We start from the raw sequence: 15,952 nt of genomic DNA, 5'->3' as shown, positions 1-15,952 counted from the left end.
TCTTGTTTTGAATTTTTAGAAAGCTTATAACACATACCTAAATGGTTTAGTGGCTTCTCATATTTTTCCATTCTTATTTGTTTAAAATGTGAATTTTTAGTGTTTTAAAAGCATTGGTAAGAGTTGCCCATGAAATATTGTGGGCCTAGTAATTTGTGGAGGAGGTTGTAGATTTGAATACTTCTTTTTCTGCCTTTTTTGGATTGATTTAATTTTCTTCTATTTTTTCTGCTGGTATAAATTATAAATTGTGATTGTGTTTTTCCAGTAATCACTATTCAATTTTTAACAAATACAGCTAAAATATATTCTCTATTAGTATCCAGAGTTAATTAGTGTTTTTCTACATTTATTGAACAAAACAAAATTTCTATGTTTCCATTTTACTTGAAGCATTCCCTTTCATTACCATTTCCTCCCATGTTGAAATCGTTTGGACTTTTAGTTCTACGTTGTTATTTTTAAAATTGTTATTGTTGTTGTAAAAAATAACATTTAAATATAATTATTAATGTTATTTAATGGATTTCTTTTTCACCATTGCTTCTCAGAGCTTCCTTATTACTATATTAATTTTTTATTTTGGATGGCATAATTATTTCAAAGGTACTACAGATGACAAACGTACTTGTTCTTTCATGTTTCATTTTTATCTCGAATGATAGTTTGGTTGGGTATAAAATTATGGGTTTAACACTTTTTTCTTGCTCTTTTATTTCATTCTTGCATTATCAAGGAGATTCTCTGTAGATCATTGTTTTTTATTTTCCAAAGATCTTTAGATTTGTTTCATTTGTTCTTGGTCTTCTGAAATGTTAATATAATGTTTAAGTGTGGGTTTTAAAAATTCAGCTCACTCAGCACTTGGTTAGTCCTTAAACTGTGACGAATGTATATATTACCTTCTTTCATTCCCCCTAATATCTCTTTAGGCACTCCAATTATATGGATGATTCAATGTTTGAGTCTATTTTACTTGATTCCTAACTTTTATTTTATACTTTATATCGCTTTATCACTTTTATTGCATTTTGGAAGAAGTTTTTGGCGTAACATTCTAGTTCAGCAATTTGTTCTTTGACTATGTCTATTCTGTTATTTGACCCACTTATTGAATATTAGACTTCAATGATCCAAACTTTAATAGTTGTACTTTTTAACTCATAATTTTTTAATGGATTTAATATCCTCTTGAATAGCTCTATGGATATGAATTATAGTTATTCTAAAGTCCTAATGTCTTCATTAGTTTTGGTTCTAAGGTGTAAGTTCTTCACTTTTTTAAGACAAAGAACTCCATTTTATCTCTTTTTTAAAATATTAGCCTTTCTCCAATGCTTAGTGATTCCTAACTAAGTGTTTTTGTAGCTGAGTCTTCTTGTTTGGCAGTCTGTTCTCTGTATTTCTGCAGCACTTAGAGACAGGGGCAGGATTTGCTGCTGGAACTTGTATTTCAGTCTGTTCTCAAGAGTATGTGGGAAGGATAGGGCTGCCACTGGGCAGGATGCTTTGGAGGCTAGATTCTGGTGAATGAGGGGATATCTCTTTCCTCTTGGGTAGCTCCAGCCATCCAGGGTATCTGGGATGCTCCTTTGCTTCTTTGAGCTAAGCTCCAATACCCATTGTTTCCAGGTGAAGTCACCAACTTATGTTGCTGCTCTTTGATTCAAAATGTGGCCCAGGTTGATAGAGGGCAAGTGCCCAGTTTCACCTTGGCTGTTCCTGCTACTGTCCTCTAACAGTAACACTTGTCTGTTGTCCCAGCCTCTCTCTCGTTAGTATACATTCCTAACATTTTTGGCAGCACTCTTCTGTTCTTGTTTTGAGCCATGGTTTTAAATCTTCATTCTGATTCCATCTGGTTTTTGTCTTCCAGTGTTTTCTCAACGTTATGGTCCTCCAAAGGTTGATATTATTTTCTAGTTATATGGATAAAAAGCCCTTTCTAAGATTTTAAGGTTTTGCATTGGGAAGGGGAGGCTACAATCTATTCCTACTCTACCACCTTGAAACAGAAAACAGAGTGTAATATTCAAAACCTTAGTATTATATTTTAAAAATGAATTTAACAGACCAATTTTCAGGACTGCCATTTGTGGTTGTTTATGTTTTTTGCTGTATGAAGTCACTGCTGAAGAGATAAATAGAGCTGAAACTGAACTCACTGTTTTTTACTATGTTGTGTATCCTTGCATAGGAAAGCTTCTGCTGGGTCAAAGGTTCCTTTCCTCAAGTTTGCACAACCATGTCCTATGGGCCAGCAGTGGTTCTGGTCATTTGAGCTTTAAATTACAATATGTATGGTGATGGTTCCATGGATGTATACTTATGTCAATACTCATTGAATTATTCACTTAAAATATATGCAATTTATTATACCTCAATTATACCTCAATACAGCCTTGAAATAAAGTTTAAAAAGTAACAGAAATTATGTTATGTAAATAGTGAAATAGTGAAAATGTGCTATTGGATTTATAGGATAAATTCTGAATTTTTTTTATAAGTTGATATAAATTTGTATCAATAAATTGGTTGATATAATATAAAAGTTTTACCTTAGCTAACAAAATAACAATAATTATGAAAGAAGACACATTCATGAACCACATAAAGATTAGTTAACAAGATATGGTAACTAGCTGTTAATATCTTTCATGAGGAAAAGAAGTGGTACATTTAACAACCTGCATTGGGCATCTTTTTTTTTTGTTTGTTTGTTTTTTTGTTTTGTTTTGTTTTTTTTTTTTTAATATATGAAATTTACTGTCAAATTGGTTTCCATACAACACCCAGTGCTCATCCCAAAAGGTGCCCTCCTCAATACCCATCACCCACCCTGCCCTCCCACCCCCCATCAGCCCTCAGTTTGTTCTCAGTTTTTATTTTTTTTTTTAATTTTTTTTTTTCAATGTTTTTTTTTTTTTTTTTTATTTATTTTTGGGACAGAGAGAGACAGAGCATGAACGGGGGAGGGGCAGACAGAGAGGGAGACACAGAATCGGAAACAGGCTCCAGGCTCCGAGCCATCAGCCCAGAGCCTGACGCGGGGCTCGAACTCACGGACCGCGAGATCGTGACCTGGCTGAAGTCGGACGCTTAACCGACTGCGCCACCCAGGCGCCCCTGTTCTCAGTTTTTAACAGTCTCTTATGCTTTGGCTCTCTCCCACTCTAACCTCTTTTTTTTTTTTTTTTCCTTCCCCTCCCCCATGGGTTTCTGTTACGTTTCTCAGGATCCACATAAGAGTGAACACATATGGTATCTGTCTTTCTCTGTATGGCTTATTTCACTTAGCATCACACTCTCCAGTTCCATCCACGTTGCTACAAAAGGCCATATTTCATTCTTTCTCATTGCCACGTAGTATTCCATTGTGTATATAAACCACAATTTCTTTATCCATTCATCAGTTGATGGACATTTAGGCTCTTTCCATATTTTGGCTATTGTTGAGAGTGCTGCTATAAACATTGGGGTACAAGTGCCCCTATGCATCAGTACTCCTGTATCCCTTGGATAAATTCCTAGCAGTGCTATTGCTGGGTCACAGGGTAGGTCTATTTTTAATTTTCTGAGGAACCTCCACACTGCTTTCCAGAGTGGCTGCACCAATTTGCATTCCCACCAACAGTGCAAGAGGGTTCCTGTTTCTCCACATCCTCTCCAGCATCTATAGTCTCCTGATTTCTTCATTTTGGCCACTCTGACTGGCGTGAGGTGGTATCTGAGTGTGGTTTTGATTTGTATTTCCCTGATAAGGAGCGACGTTGAGCATCTTTTCATGTGCCTGTTGGCCATCCGGATGTCTTCTTTAGAGAAGTGTCTATTCATGTTTTCTGCCCATTTCTTCACTGGGTTATTTGTTTTTCGGGTGTGGAGTTTGATGAGCTCTTTATAGATTTTGGATACTAGCCCTTTGTCCGATGTGTCATTTGCAAATATCTTTTCCCATTCCGTTGGTTGCCTTTTAGTTTTGTTGGTTGTTTCCTTTGCTGTGCAGAAGCTTAAACCACAATTTCTTTATCCATTCATCAGTTGATGGACATTTAGGCTCTTTCCATATTTTGGCTATTGTTGAGAGTGCTGCTATAAACATTGGGGTACAAGTGCCCCTATGCATCAGTACTCCTGTATCCCTTGGGTAAATTCCTAGCAGTGCTATTGCTGGGTCATAGGGTAGGTCTAATTTTAATGTTTTGAGGAAAACACTGTTTTCCAGAGTGGCTGCACCAATTTGCATTCCCACCAACAGTGCAAGAGGGTTCCCGTTTCTCCACATCCTCTCCAGCATCTATAGTCTCCTGATTTCTTCATTTTGGCCACTCTGACTGGCGTGAGGTGATATCTGAGTGTGGTTTTGATTTGTATTTCCCTGATAAGGAGCGACGTTGAACATCTTTTCATGTGCCTGTTGGCCATCCGGATGTCTTCTTTAGAGAAGTGTCTATTCATGTTTTCTGCCCATTTCTTCACTGGGTTATTTGTTTTTTGGGTGTGGAGTTTGATGAACTCTTTATAGATTTTGGATACTAGCCCTTTGTCCGATATGTCATTTGCAAATATCTTTTCCCATTCCGTTGGTTGCCTTTTAGTTTTGTTGGTTGTTTCCTTTGCTGTGCAGAAGCTTTTTATCTTCATAAGGTCCCAGTAATTCACTTTTGCTTTTAATTCCCTTGCCTTTGGGGATGTGCCGAGTAAGAGATTGCTACGGCTGAGGTCAGAGAGGTCTTTTCCTGCTTTCTCCTCTAAGGTTTTGATGGTTTCCTGTCTCACATTCTGCTTTGGGCATCTTAAGGAAAGTCCTAGTTAGAGGCAGAGGGATGAACTAGAGCTGTATTGTCCAGCATAATACCCACTAGCCACTACTGAAATTTAAATTAATTAACATAAAATAAAATAAAAATCCAGTTCTTCAATTATACTAGTTGCATTTCAAGTGCTCAACACTTCATGTGACTAGTGGCTACTATACCAGACAGCATGGATATAGACCATTTCTGTTATTGTAGAACACTCTATTACACAGCACTGAACTAGGTAGTCTCTTAATTTAGGTCCTTTCCATCCAATTGTTTTATCTCCATAAATGAGTACATCCAATGTGATCTCAGATTTTGTGTGATTGTCTGATTGTCTAGTGGGACAATGGAGTATAGATACACACTAAGTACAGAATAGGTACTCGGTGACTGATAAAATTGTTGGTGAATGGGTATATGAATGGATATGTAAATGAAGATTGGCAGTGAACTCCCACTATTTGACAAAGTACTGCATTCCTTTGTCCATTCATTAATTCAACGAATATTTATCAAGTGTCTACCAAGTGCCAGGTACTATTTCAGGTGCTTGGGATATATGAGTATACTAAACAGACAAAGATTACTTCCCTTCTGGAGCTTACATGCTAGAGGTGGGGGGATATTATAAATAATAAGCATAAATAAGTAATATCACAAATTTTAAAGTGATAAATGTTATGAAAAACAAAATGCAAAGCAGAGTAAGAGGAATCAGGAGTGCTGGGTGTGGGTAGAGAAATGAGGATTATAATTTTAAGTGAGGTGGTCAGAGTACATTTTAAATAGGGTGGTCAGAAGGTGACATCTGAGACTTGAAAGGGAATAAACCATGTGAACATCTGGAGAAAGATCATTCTAGGCAGACAGAACAGCCAAGGCACAGGCCTAATTTGGGAGCATGAGTGTCATGTTTGAGGAATAGCAAGATGTGTGGCTGGAGCAGAGTTAGCAAGGAGGGTAGCTGGGGAAGAGGTCTGGAAGGTAACAGATTGAGAGCTGAAGTAGGGTCTTGTAGGCCATTGTAGGAATTTAATTTTTATTCTGAGAGAGTTTGGAGGAGAGAAAGAACATGATCTGACTTAAGTTTAGAAAGGCTCAATCTAGCTTCTGTGTTAAGAAGACATTGTAGTAGGACAAGGACAGAAGCAGGAGGACCACAAAATCCAGGTGGAAGATGATGGTGGCTAAGTCTGGGGTGGTAGTGGTGAAAAGTGGTCAGATCCTGTTATATTTTGTAAGTAACAACAGTAAGATTTCTGGGCGGGTTGGATGTGGATGTTGGAGAAAGGGAGTAGTCAGGTATGACTCCAAAGTTTTCAGTCTAGCAGCCAGAAGGATGGAGTCACCATTAAGGGAGATGGGGAAGGCTGGGGAGGAGGAGTTTAAGAGAAAGACCAGGAATTGAGTTTTGGACATGCTGAATTTAGGATGTCTGTTAAAGAAGTTGAGTAAGCTGCTGGATGCAAGTACAAATTTGGGGAAAGAATCTGTGATGGAAATAGTGTTATTGATAGGCAAGCAAATTTGTTAATGAGCAGTAAGTTTTTGTTATATCAGAAGATATGAATTGGCTGGCTGTGAGGTGGAATAAAAATGTCATCATTTTGTTCTTACATGAGCTAGGAGAATACCTGCCCATAATTTTTGCTTTGGAAACATTCACAAATGTTTAGGCATTAATTTTGACTTGAAAAAAGGAAATGTTTTCCTGCAGGCATGGATGTTTAGTGTCCAAAGGTTTCCTGTGATTTTTGCAGAAAGCACTTCAGCTTTTTTTGTTAATATCAATGCGCTACGATATATGCTAACATTTTTTTCCCAGCCCATACTATTTTTAGCAGTGAAACCCAAATTACTATACTTTACCTATATTTCATTTTTCACTGCTACATAAACATTTTATTTTTAAGCTACAGGAAAGAAAATCTTACTATTAATTTAAAAGAATGAAATAATTAAACATAAGTATTTGAGCACCAGGCCAGAGTCTCATAAAAACAAGTTAATCAAAATTGTGGAGCTTTATAATCTTAAGGATGACATCAAGGATATGATTCTCGAATTCTTAAGGGCAGACGTGGAATAGCCCACGATCTGTGCCAGAATGACCTCTGTGAAGCATAATATTTCCTTTTAAATATTTAGACATCACGATATCTTTCCGCAGTTTTAATTCATAAAACATGGATTTAAAAAAATGCCACAGAAGCATAACATTTTTTTTCAGCTGTCCCCTCCTTTCTTTCTACCTTGCTTTTAACCTCTGTTAAATAAATACTCACCAGTACTAATGTGAACAATTCTATTAGCACTTTCTTCCATAAATATAACCATTTACAAATATCTCTGGATAAGGAAATGAAATGATAAGGAATAAGTTCACCAACTCTGAGTTAGGGTCATGAAGTTTAAAGGAACTAATATAAATAAACTAAGATAAGAAACACTAGATAGCTTATTCTGGGTTGAACTATGTTGCTTCCATAATGCTTTTACTAATATTTCTCTTCTGTTAAGACTCTTATCTTTGGCTGTTTTCCAGGTCAAACATATTGTAGTAGCCCATGTTATTATGCACAAGGATCCTTGTTTTAATGATACCCAGAAAAATGTTTAAGTTTTGGAAGTTTCAGAGGAGTCATGTGAGTTAACATAGGGAACTCTCATTCAGTCTGTTTATCTTCAGTGGATTTGCTTTCTTAATTGAGTAATCCAAAGCTGGAAATATTTACGTTAAAACAAAGATATTTAGCTATGTTTGCACGTGAGCATCGTTAGTTTTATTTTTCTTTCTCTTTAGGTTCAGCCCTACCCCCCTAGCCCCCAACACACACACACACACACACACACACACACACACACACACACACTCACACACTAACCAATCAGGTTATAATGGAAGAAGATAATTCAATGCTTATTTTGCATACTGGATGCTAACTTCCAAGCACTAGTTATGTTTAATCAATTAAATTCCTTCTTTCCATAAGAGCATAATTTAGGGAAAGGAGATATGGAACATGTAGGGTGCACAGTAGTGAGCTTGAGTTGTGCACTGACTGTAGCAATTTTAAGATGTGCAAATGCCCCAGGTCATGATACTAGATGCAGACACTTTGGCCTTAAGGCCCTTTGCTCAGTTATGTACTTTCTTGATCAGTCTCATTTGTTTATTCTCTACCAAGAGCCAAATATTCAACTTGACGTTTGTCACATAAAATGTGCTTTTATTTTATTCTGTTGCCACTGTGAAGATCTCATGTACAGATGAAGTCATGTGACAGTAAAAAAATAAATGTCTGAGTAGCCACCATCTTTAACTCCTACCACCCACTTCCCAGATTATCCCAGTAGTGTCCACCTGAATGGCTCTTGGGCCATTGTGGTCCTGATGTAGGTGGTGAAGAGAAGATGCTAGAAAGGTGGACCAGGTAAAGTGATGGTAGGTAACATGGTACATGGAACTGACATGCCTTTGCTGTTGAGGATCATGGGGTAACAGGAGAGTAAGAACAGAATCTGGGTTATAGGCTTGGATTGAGTTTGAGAGACATTTTTAGTGTTGAGAGTAATGGAGGAAAGAAATTTCTTGAAGCAGCTACTGTGCTAGCTATCTATGTCTGTATCTGTGTATTGATATGTGTATGTACATATATGTGCACACATTATATATATGTGTATATAAGATTTAATCAATTAGGATTTAATCTTATTTTCAACTATTTTTGTTATCTTCAGGGTTTCTATTGAGTTGGTATAAACCAGGATGGGCAAACTGATTGTTTACAGTTGTTACATGTTTTGGCTGAGCCAGTGTGCTTCCATTTAGCTGGGGACTCTGCCATTACAGCTGTGTGGCCCCTATCCCGGGATTCTTTGGACTTCCCCACAATCCAGGTATAAAAATGTTCCAACTGAGTGCCATGGGGCCTAGAACCTCACTTTAGCACTATGGCTGGCATCATTCTGATTGTCAAATATTTAAAATACCACTTCTGCTTGTTACATATCTGGAGGCAGGTCCTAAAGATTTGAGATGCTTAGAAAGTGCAGGTCCACATGGGATTCCCATTTGGTAGGGAGAAAGAGAAACCATAAGAAATGTTATACCAAATATGGAGTGTGAGGAAGGAGGCTGAAGGGTGTAGGCAGAGAGGTAAAGATTTACTGTCTCAGAGGCAAAGGCTGGTGAAAAGGCACTGCCAACAACTTCACCTACATCTCCATTGCCTTGGAGGCTGGCCATGCCTTTGCATAAGCCCCTATTCCCACTTGAAAGTTCTTGTAGGTGCCTTCTGTTGCCCTACCTGATTGCTCATGCCCTGTTCTTTTCTTCCACGGAGCATGTATGTCACATGCATACACTGCTGAAGTGGTGCTCAGTAAGAATTCTTGAGTGTTTGTTTTCCAGTGTGGGTATCCAGGCATCTTAGTGCATAGAATCTGAAGATAGCCTAATTTAACACCCTTATTTTGAGAATCACAGACTAAAAGAGGTCCAAAGAAATTGTTACCCATGTCCCTCAGCTCTAGGATCAGTTTCTAGTTCAGGGATGACTCGCCTACTATACCATGTGTCTCAAGCAGCAAGTTTCCTGAGGGAGATTGTATCACAATCAGGACAAACTTCTCAAATGGTTCTGTGCTTTGAGAGCAAAGTTTTTTTTAGTTTTTCTCTTTGCTCAATGAAGTCTTAGAAAAATATTCATAATATAAGGATTAGCAAAGAAAACCTATATGATCCCATTTAAAATATGTATATGAACATAATTTTAAGCAAGGAAACATTCTATGCCTAAGTCCATAAATATTCTTCTATGGTGTCAAGAGAGGCTGTAAAAGAATAGACTTTGGAACCCAACTGCCAGGACTCACATTCTAGCAGAGCAATATTACACAAGCTACTTAACTTCTCTGTGCCTCAAATTCCTCATCTGTATAATAGGAGAGATAATTATATCACTTCATAAGGTAGTTCTGATTATTATGCAAGATGATTTAGCTTAGAGCAATGCTTAGTGCATAGTAGGGCTGTATGTGTTTGTTTTTCTTATTGTACATTTTTATGGGCTGAGGTTCTTTACAACCCAGTTTAAAGAGTAAAAAAAACCCTGATTTCATGGAATTAGATTTGATGAGATGACTATATCAAAGTAAGATAGATACGGAGGTTCACGGTGGGGAGTGGTTTAGTAACCACTAAAGTGGTATAGTAGTAGTATAGTGGTATAGTAAACCCTACATGAGTTAAATACCCAAAAGTCTGGCCACAGAAAAAATTGAAAGTATTAAATATTTCTTCATAAATCAGCTTATTTGGGCCAGTTCTATTTTTATCAGCATGTCTTATCTCTCTTATAAACAAATCATATCCACCAAAGCTGGGAAAAAAAGGAAAAAGCCAACAAGCATTCTAATTCAACAGATTTTTTTTTTTAACACCCAGAGAAGCTCAGTCTTTTATAGTGTCTTTTGGCTGTATTGCCTTGGTTACTTTCTGAGCTGAGATGTATAAAAACATATAGTTATTTTGTCAGAATGGAATCTCAGAAATAGGGGATAAATTCTCATTTCCAGAAGGGGAACTTCAAACCTAGTTATTAAATCAAGCCATAGTGGAAAATGAAAATCATTATTCATAATTATATTCTCCTAAGATAACTGAAGTTCTAAGGTAATTACGCCATAAAATAACTTGATACCAAATTCTCAACCGCAGAGATAATTTAATATTTAATATTAGTCCTAGACAAAATTCAGCTATTTGCTTTAGGGCATGATAGATTTTCCTCAAAGCAACATTGTTTCTTTTTTTAAATATGTAAATGTACATAAAATTATCTTAAGTCATAATAAAGGTGTATAAGAGCTGAGTGCCTTTAGAATGGCAGAAGGGAGCCTAAATGTCTATCAACTGATGAATGGATAAAGAAATTGTGGTTTATATACACAATGGAGTACTACGTGGCAATGAGAAAGAATGAAATATGGCCCTTTGTAGCAACGTGGATGGAACCGGAGAGTGTTATGCTAAGTGAAATAAGCCATACAGAGAAAGACAGATATCATATGTTTTCACTCTTATGTGGATCCTGAGAAACTTAACAGGAACCCATGGGGGAGGGGAAGGAAAAAAAAAAAAAAGAGGTTAGAGTGGGAGAGAGCCAAAGCATAAGAGACTCTTAAAAACTGAGAACAAACTGAGGGCTGATGGGTGGTGGGAGGGAGGGGAGGGTGGGTGATGGGTATTGAGGAGGGCATCTTTTGGGATGAGCACTGGGTGTTGTATGGAAACCAATTTGACAATAAATTTCATATATTTAAAAAAAAAAGAATGGCAGAAGGGTGGCTTCTTTCGAAGGATGTTAAATTCTGGGAGAGTACCTCCATCCCTTGTATATCTTCATATATTTGCTGAAACTTAGCAAAGACATCTTGATGGTTTAGCTAGCTTGATGTTGCCTTATGCTTCCTGAAGAAGGTTGTAGTTGTGGAGACTGTACAGATAGTTGTGGTTCTAACGAAAAACTCCTAGACCTGCTCTAAGTTATTGGGCTGAGGAGATTTTCTATTGTCTTTCAGGTCCAGAGCCATTGACAGAAGGAATTCTGTGGACTCCTTAGTCATAGAATTACTGCCATGTCTACTGGCTGCACTGGGGCCCAAGTGCTTTTCCAAATAAAATTAAAATTAGGGCCAGGTGTCAGTAGCATTTCGTCTCTCAAAATAACATTTGATTGAAATTACTTATAATTACTTAACTTACTTTAAGTGATTAATGGAAGTATTTGGGAAAGTTGGCTTCCAGAAACACATAAGTGCTTTAAGGATTCTGAAAATTATCTTCTAATTCTCTTGAGAAAACAAAGTGTGTGGCTAACCTAAATATTAAGAGACAGAAACTATTTGACAATTGGAAGGCTGCAATTGAAATGCATCCCTGTTAAATTAGTGGATCAAAACAACAACAACAACAACAACAACAACAACAACAACAACAACAACTAGAATTTATGTATCCATAAGGGAATGTGGATGTTAATATAAATAACAATGACAGGGCTGTTGCTCCAAGAGGATTTTAAAAAGCAATTGATTCAGAGGTTAGCTGTACCAGGCCTAGGAATGGCAACATTAATGGCAAAGTCATATTTCCTTTGAAAGGTTCTACAATGATTAAATGATGGGGCTGAGGGAACTGAGAAGGAAGAAACTCTTTCCCTAAATCTGTAATAGTATATGCCCTTCATAAATTCATTTATATATTTCATGTAAAAATTATTTTAGTAGGATGAATATTTCCTTAGTTAGATGTTGTGGTTAAAACAATTATTCCTCTTTAGTCCAGTCCTGTCAAAAATTCATACTAATAATTAATAACATGCTGAATGAATATTTTAAAAACTGCATTTTAAAAACCTCAACTCATAATTTAAGAAAAATTTTCAGTAAGCAGTGTCAGGGAATCATTGCAGACACTCACAGAAAAGAAGCAATAAAAATTGGTCTGTTAAAATAAAACCAAGCAGGATCAGAGACAGTGTATAGTGTCATTAGATTCTTAGGTCATTAGATTATCTTGGCTAGCTCTTTACTTAGATGAGCCATGCTGCTTGCTTTGGGGCCTCCAAGCAAACCTTATGTGGCAAGAATTGACGTATGAATACATTTTCAGTACACCACTTCGTGTTATTTCACAGGCCTCTGACATTTGGCCACCCCCCAAATAATCTCTAGTAGGTTTCATCAATGCCTTCATTTTCCTTTTGTAATACTTAATAACTTCTTTGGGCTGGTTTCTACTTAAGCAATTTTCCCACATCCAGGAGCCAGGAGATCCTTGAATAAGGAAAGTTAACCTCTCCTAAAGACTCAAACAATGTGTCTTTGTAGGTCAAAGAAAAAGTGGGAGCAGGGGAGAATAGACATGATTGGAACTCATTCCAAGCCAGCAGTTTTACTCTTCCCTTCCTTTCCTATAAATAAAATTAACGTTGGGGAAAAAGATTTGGAAAAATATTTGAACAAAAATTTTGTCTCGAGCCCTATACCTCCTCTTCCTCCCAGGCAGAGGCCACCCAAGGGCTTGATTGATGTTCTCTATGGGGGAAATCTGAAGGAATACACTCTTGGATAGCTTAAGTGTATCTGCTTTAGTAGGTAATATTTCCGGGCCACACAGAAATGGAACTGGTTTTCTGGGTTTGCCTCCAAGTTGACTGGATTTGAAAGTAATTAGCTGTGAGTCTTAGAGCACATTACGTTAGCTCTTCTGGGTCTTCTTTTCCTCTCTGATTAAAAGAAGAGGGCAGATTACATATTCTCAAAGGTGATTCTAGATCAGGATTTCTCAACATTGACATTATTGACATTTTGGACTGAATAATTCTTTGTTGTGGTGAAGTGTCCTATATATTGTAGGACATTTACATCATTCCTGGTCTTTACATATGCCAGTAGCATCCTTCCTTGTTCTGACACCCCAAAATGTCTCTAGACATTGCCAGATGTCCCCAGGGGATAGGATGCCAGATTAAAAAAAACCAAACAGGATACTCTGTGAAATTTGAATATCAGATAAAAAATGAATTCTTTTAAAATATGCCTGAAATATTGAATGGGACATATTTACATTAAAAACTTATTTTGATTATGTTGAAGAGTATGTTCTGACTTGGTAAATATCAGAATGTGCAATGGTAAATATCCATTGGGCTCTGGAGTCATACCTGGATTCAGGCCCATCTTTTCCCAGCTTTGTGTCAGGGTAATCTGTTTAACCTCTCTAAACCTTGGTTTCCATGCCTACATTTTAAAATTGTCGTGGGATTAAATAAGTTATTTTATATGAAGTGCTTATAAAAAACCCTTTTTTGTTTTTTATTTGAAATTCAAATTTGACTGAGCATCCTGTATTTTTATTTGCTAAATCTGGCAACACTATCTGGGGAGGAAAATCACTTTCTCCTTCACCCCATTGAAAAGCACTGCTCTAGGGGCGCCAGGGTGGCTCACTCAATTAAGCATTGGACTTCAGCTCAGCTCATGATCTCACCTCGCAAGTTCAAGCCCCCCATCAGGGTCTGTGCTGTGCTGACAGCTCAGAGCCTGGAGCCTGCTTCGGATTCTGTGTCTCCCTCTCTCTCTGCCCCTCTCCTGCGTACGCTCTGTCTCTTTCTCTCAAAAATAAATAAACGTTAAAAAAAAGAAAAGAAAAGCACTGTTCTAGGCAAACATTTTAATGAAGATGCAGTTCTATTTTCCCTAGATTTTTTTGGATTAGTTACAGAGATAGGCCAGACTTTCATTAGATGTTTGGAGATGTTCTTATTTGGTTATTTTGGCATTCATTAGAAATATATGTTCTAAGGGAGCCCAGGTGGCTTAGTTGGTTGGACGACTGACTCTTGATTTAGGCTTGGGTCATGATCTAGCTTGATGCACTTTCTAAGTTTTATCTCTTGAATAATTTACATGCTATATTCATACAATTAGCATTATACTGAATATACAGTTTCATATTTAATTCTTACTTTATATGTAATTTCCCATCAAATAAATAAACCATAATTTCGTGGTTTGAGCCCTGCATCGGGCTCTGTGCTGACAGTGTGGAGCCTGCTTGGGATTCCCTCTTTCCCTTTCTCTGCCCCTCCCCCACTCACATTATCTCTTTCTCTCAAAATAAATAAACTTAAAAAATAAAAGACAATTATTATTTTTAAAAAAAGAAACATATGTTCTAAAAAAGAAGAAAATTTTTCAAAATCAGTAGGCTAAGGATGTCAGACAATGACCATTTCTTTCAGCCACTGATGATTTATCTATTGGAAGACTAAGCATATGGTAAGGGTGTTGTTAAAATAGGAGATAGAGAGAGAAAGAGAGAGAGAGAGAGAAACATTTTGTTTGAAAGAATTAGACATAGTTTAGAAGCACCAGTGTAGAAGTAGATGCTATATGGGAAGTTATAACTTGGTTGAACCTGTTTTGAATTCCATATGGGAGGAATATGAAGGATAATCTTTTCAGTGCTGAAGGCATTTAGAGTTTTTAACCCTGTCCTGCTTAAATTGTACCCCATGTTAGCCATAACAGAAAGTGTAAGAATTGCTGCAGGTACCTGACTCCTTCTTTCTACTCTAAGCTCGTGAGAAGTTATACAGAGAGAACAGAGTACATGAAGTCTGCATGTGGGGAAATGGATGATAAACGAAGTAGAGATTTAGGTACATGTCTGTGTTGTGCCAAACTTGACACACTCCTTTTTCAACCTGAGTCAGATTCATCCGACCAATTTAAGATTATGGCATTTTGTTTTTCGTTGGGACTTCATATTTTCATGAAAGTAAGGAATTTGAGGATGTAGCATAAAAATGAGGGACTCTTACGGATATTGGAACTGGTGAAATGTGTCAGTGAAACTGTGAACCTGGAGTGCTCATTGTTACTGAAGAATAGAAAAATATTTTATCAAGAGATTTTTTTCAATGATTACATAGGTATGGAATGAAACATTGAAGGAGATGCTGACTAGCATAAAATTGTTACTCTCATTTCCAAATTTCCAAATTGTTTGGAAAAAGAATACATGAAGACAGAGAGAATGTAGCAAAAAGATAATAAAATCTATGCTAAATGCCAAAAGAATGTTCACACATTCAGTGTTGTAGTTCAGAGGAGTTTCCACTTTCTTCTATTACAGGGTGGCTCACCCTTAGCATTATTGACATTTTGGGCTGGAGAAGTCTTTGTTGTTGGAGTTTTCTATTCATTGTAGGGTGTTTAATAGCATCTCTGGCCTTTACTCACAGAAGCCACTGCCTGTTGTGATAATCAAAAATTTCTCCAGACATTGCCAAATATCTCCTGGGGAAGGAATTTGCCCTGGTTGGGAACCACTGGTCTAGTATTGTGTGGGGAGACTTCCTAAAAAAGATAACATTTGAGCTGGGCCTGAGAAGATGGGTAAAGTTTTGAAAGAAAGAGGTAGTGATGGTTGAAAGCATTTTAGATGTGGGAAATGCCATGCATAAAGATGCCAAGGTGGAAGAAAAATCCAGGGGAAGTTTGGAGTGTAGAGGGCAGATGAGTTTAATTACAGTTATTGTTCCTGTGGGAAATAGAACATATTTGAATAAATAAAA

At 37.1% G+C, this 15,952-nt stretch overlaps 1 protein-coding gene across 4 annotated transcripts in view; it reads left to right on the top strand.

Moving 5' to 3' along the window:
- Positions 1 to 15,952, top strand: part of FILIP1 (filamin A interacting protein 1) — a 303,731-nt gene that overhangs the window by 141,230 nt on the left and 146,549 nt on the right. The gene's annotated exons all lie outside the window — the stretch shown is intronic.

Source organism: Neofelis nebulosa, chromosome 6 (assembly GCF_028018385.1).
Source record: "Neofelis nebulosa isolate mNeoNeb1 chromosome 6, mNeoNeb1.pri, whole genome shotgun sequence".
Lineage (NCBI taxonomy): Eukaryota > Metazoa > Chordata > Mammalia > Carnivora > Felidae > Neofelis > Neofelis nebulosa.
Note: the sequence above shows the minus strand (reverse complement) of the source record. Positions and strands in the feature narration are given on the sequence as shown.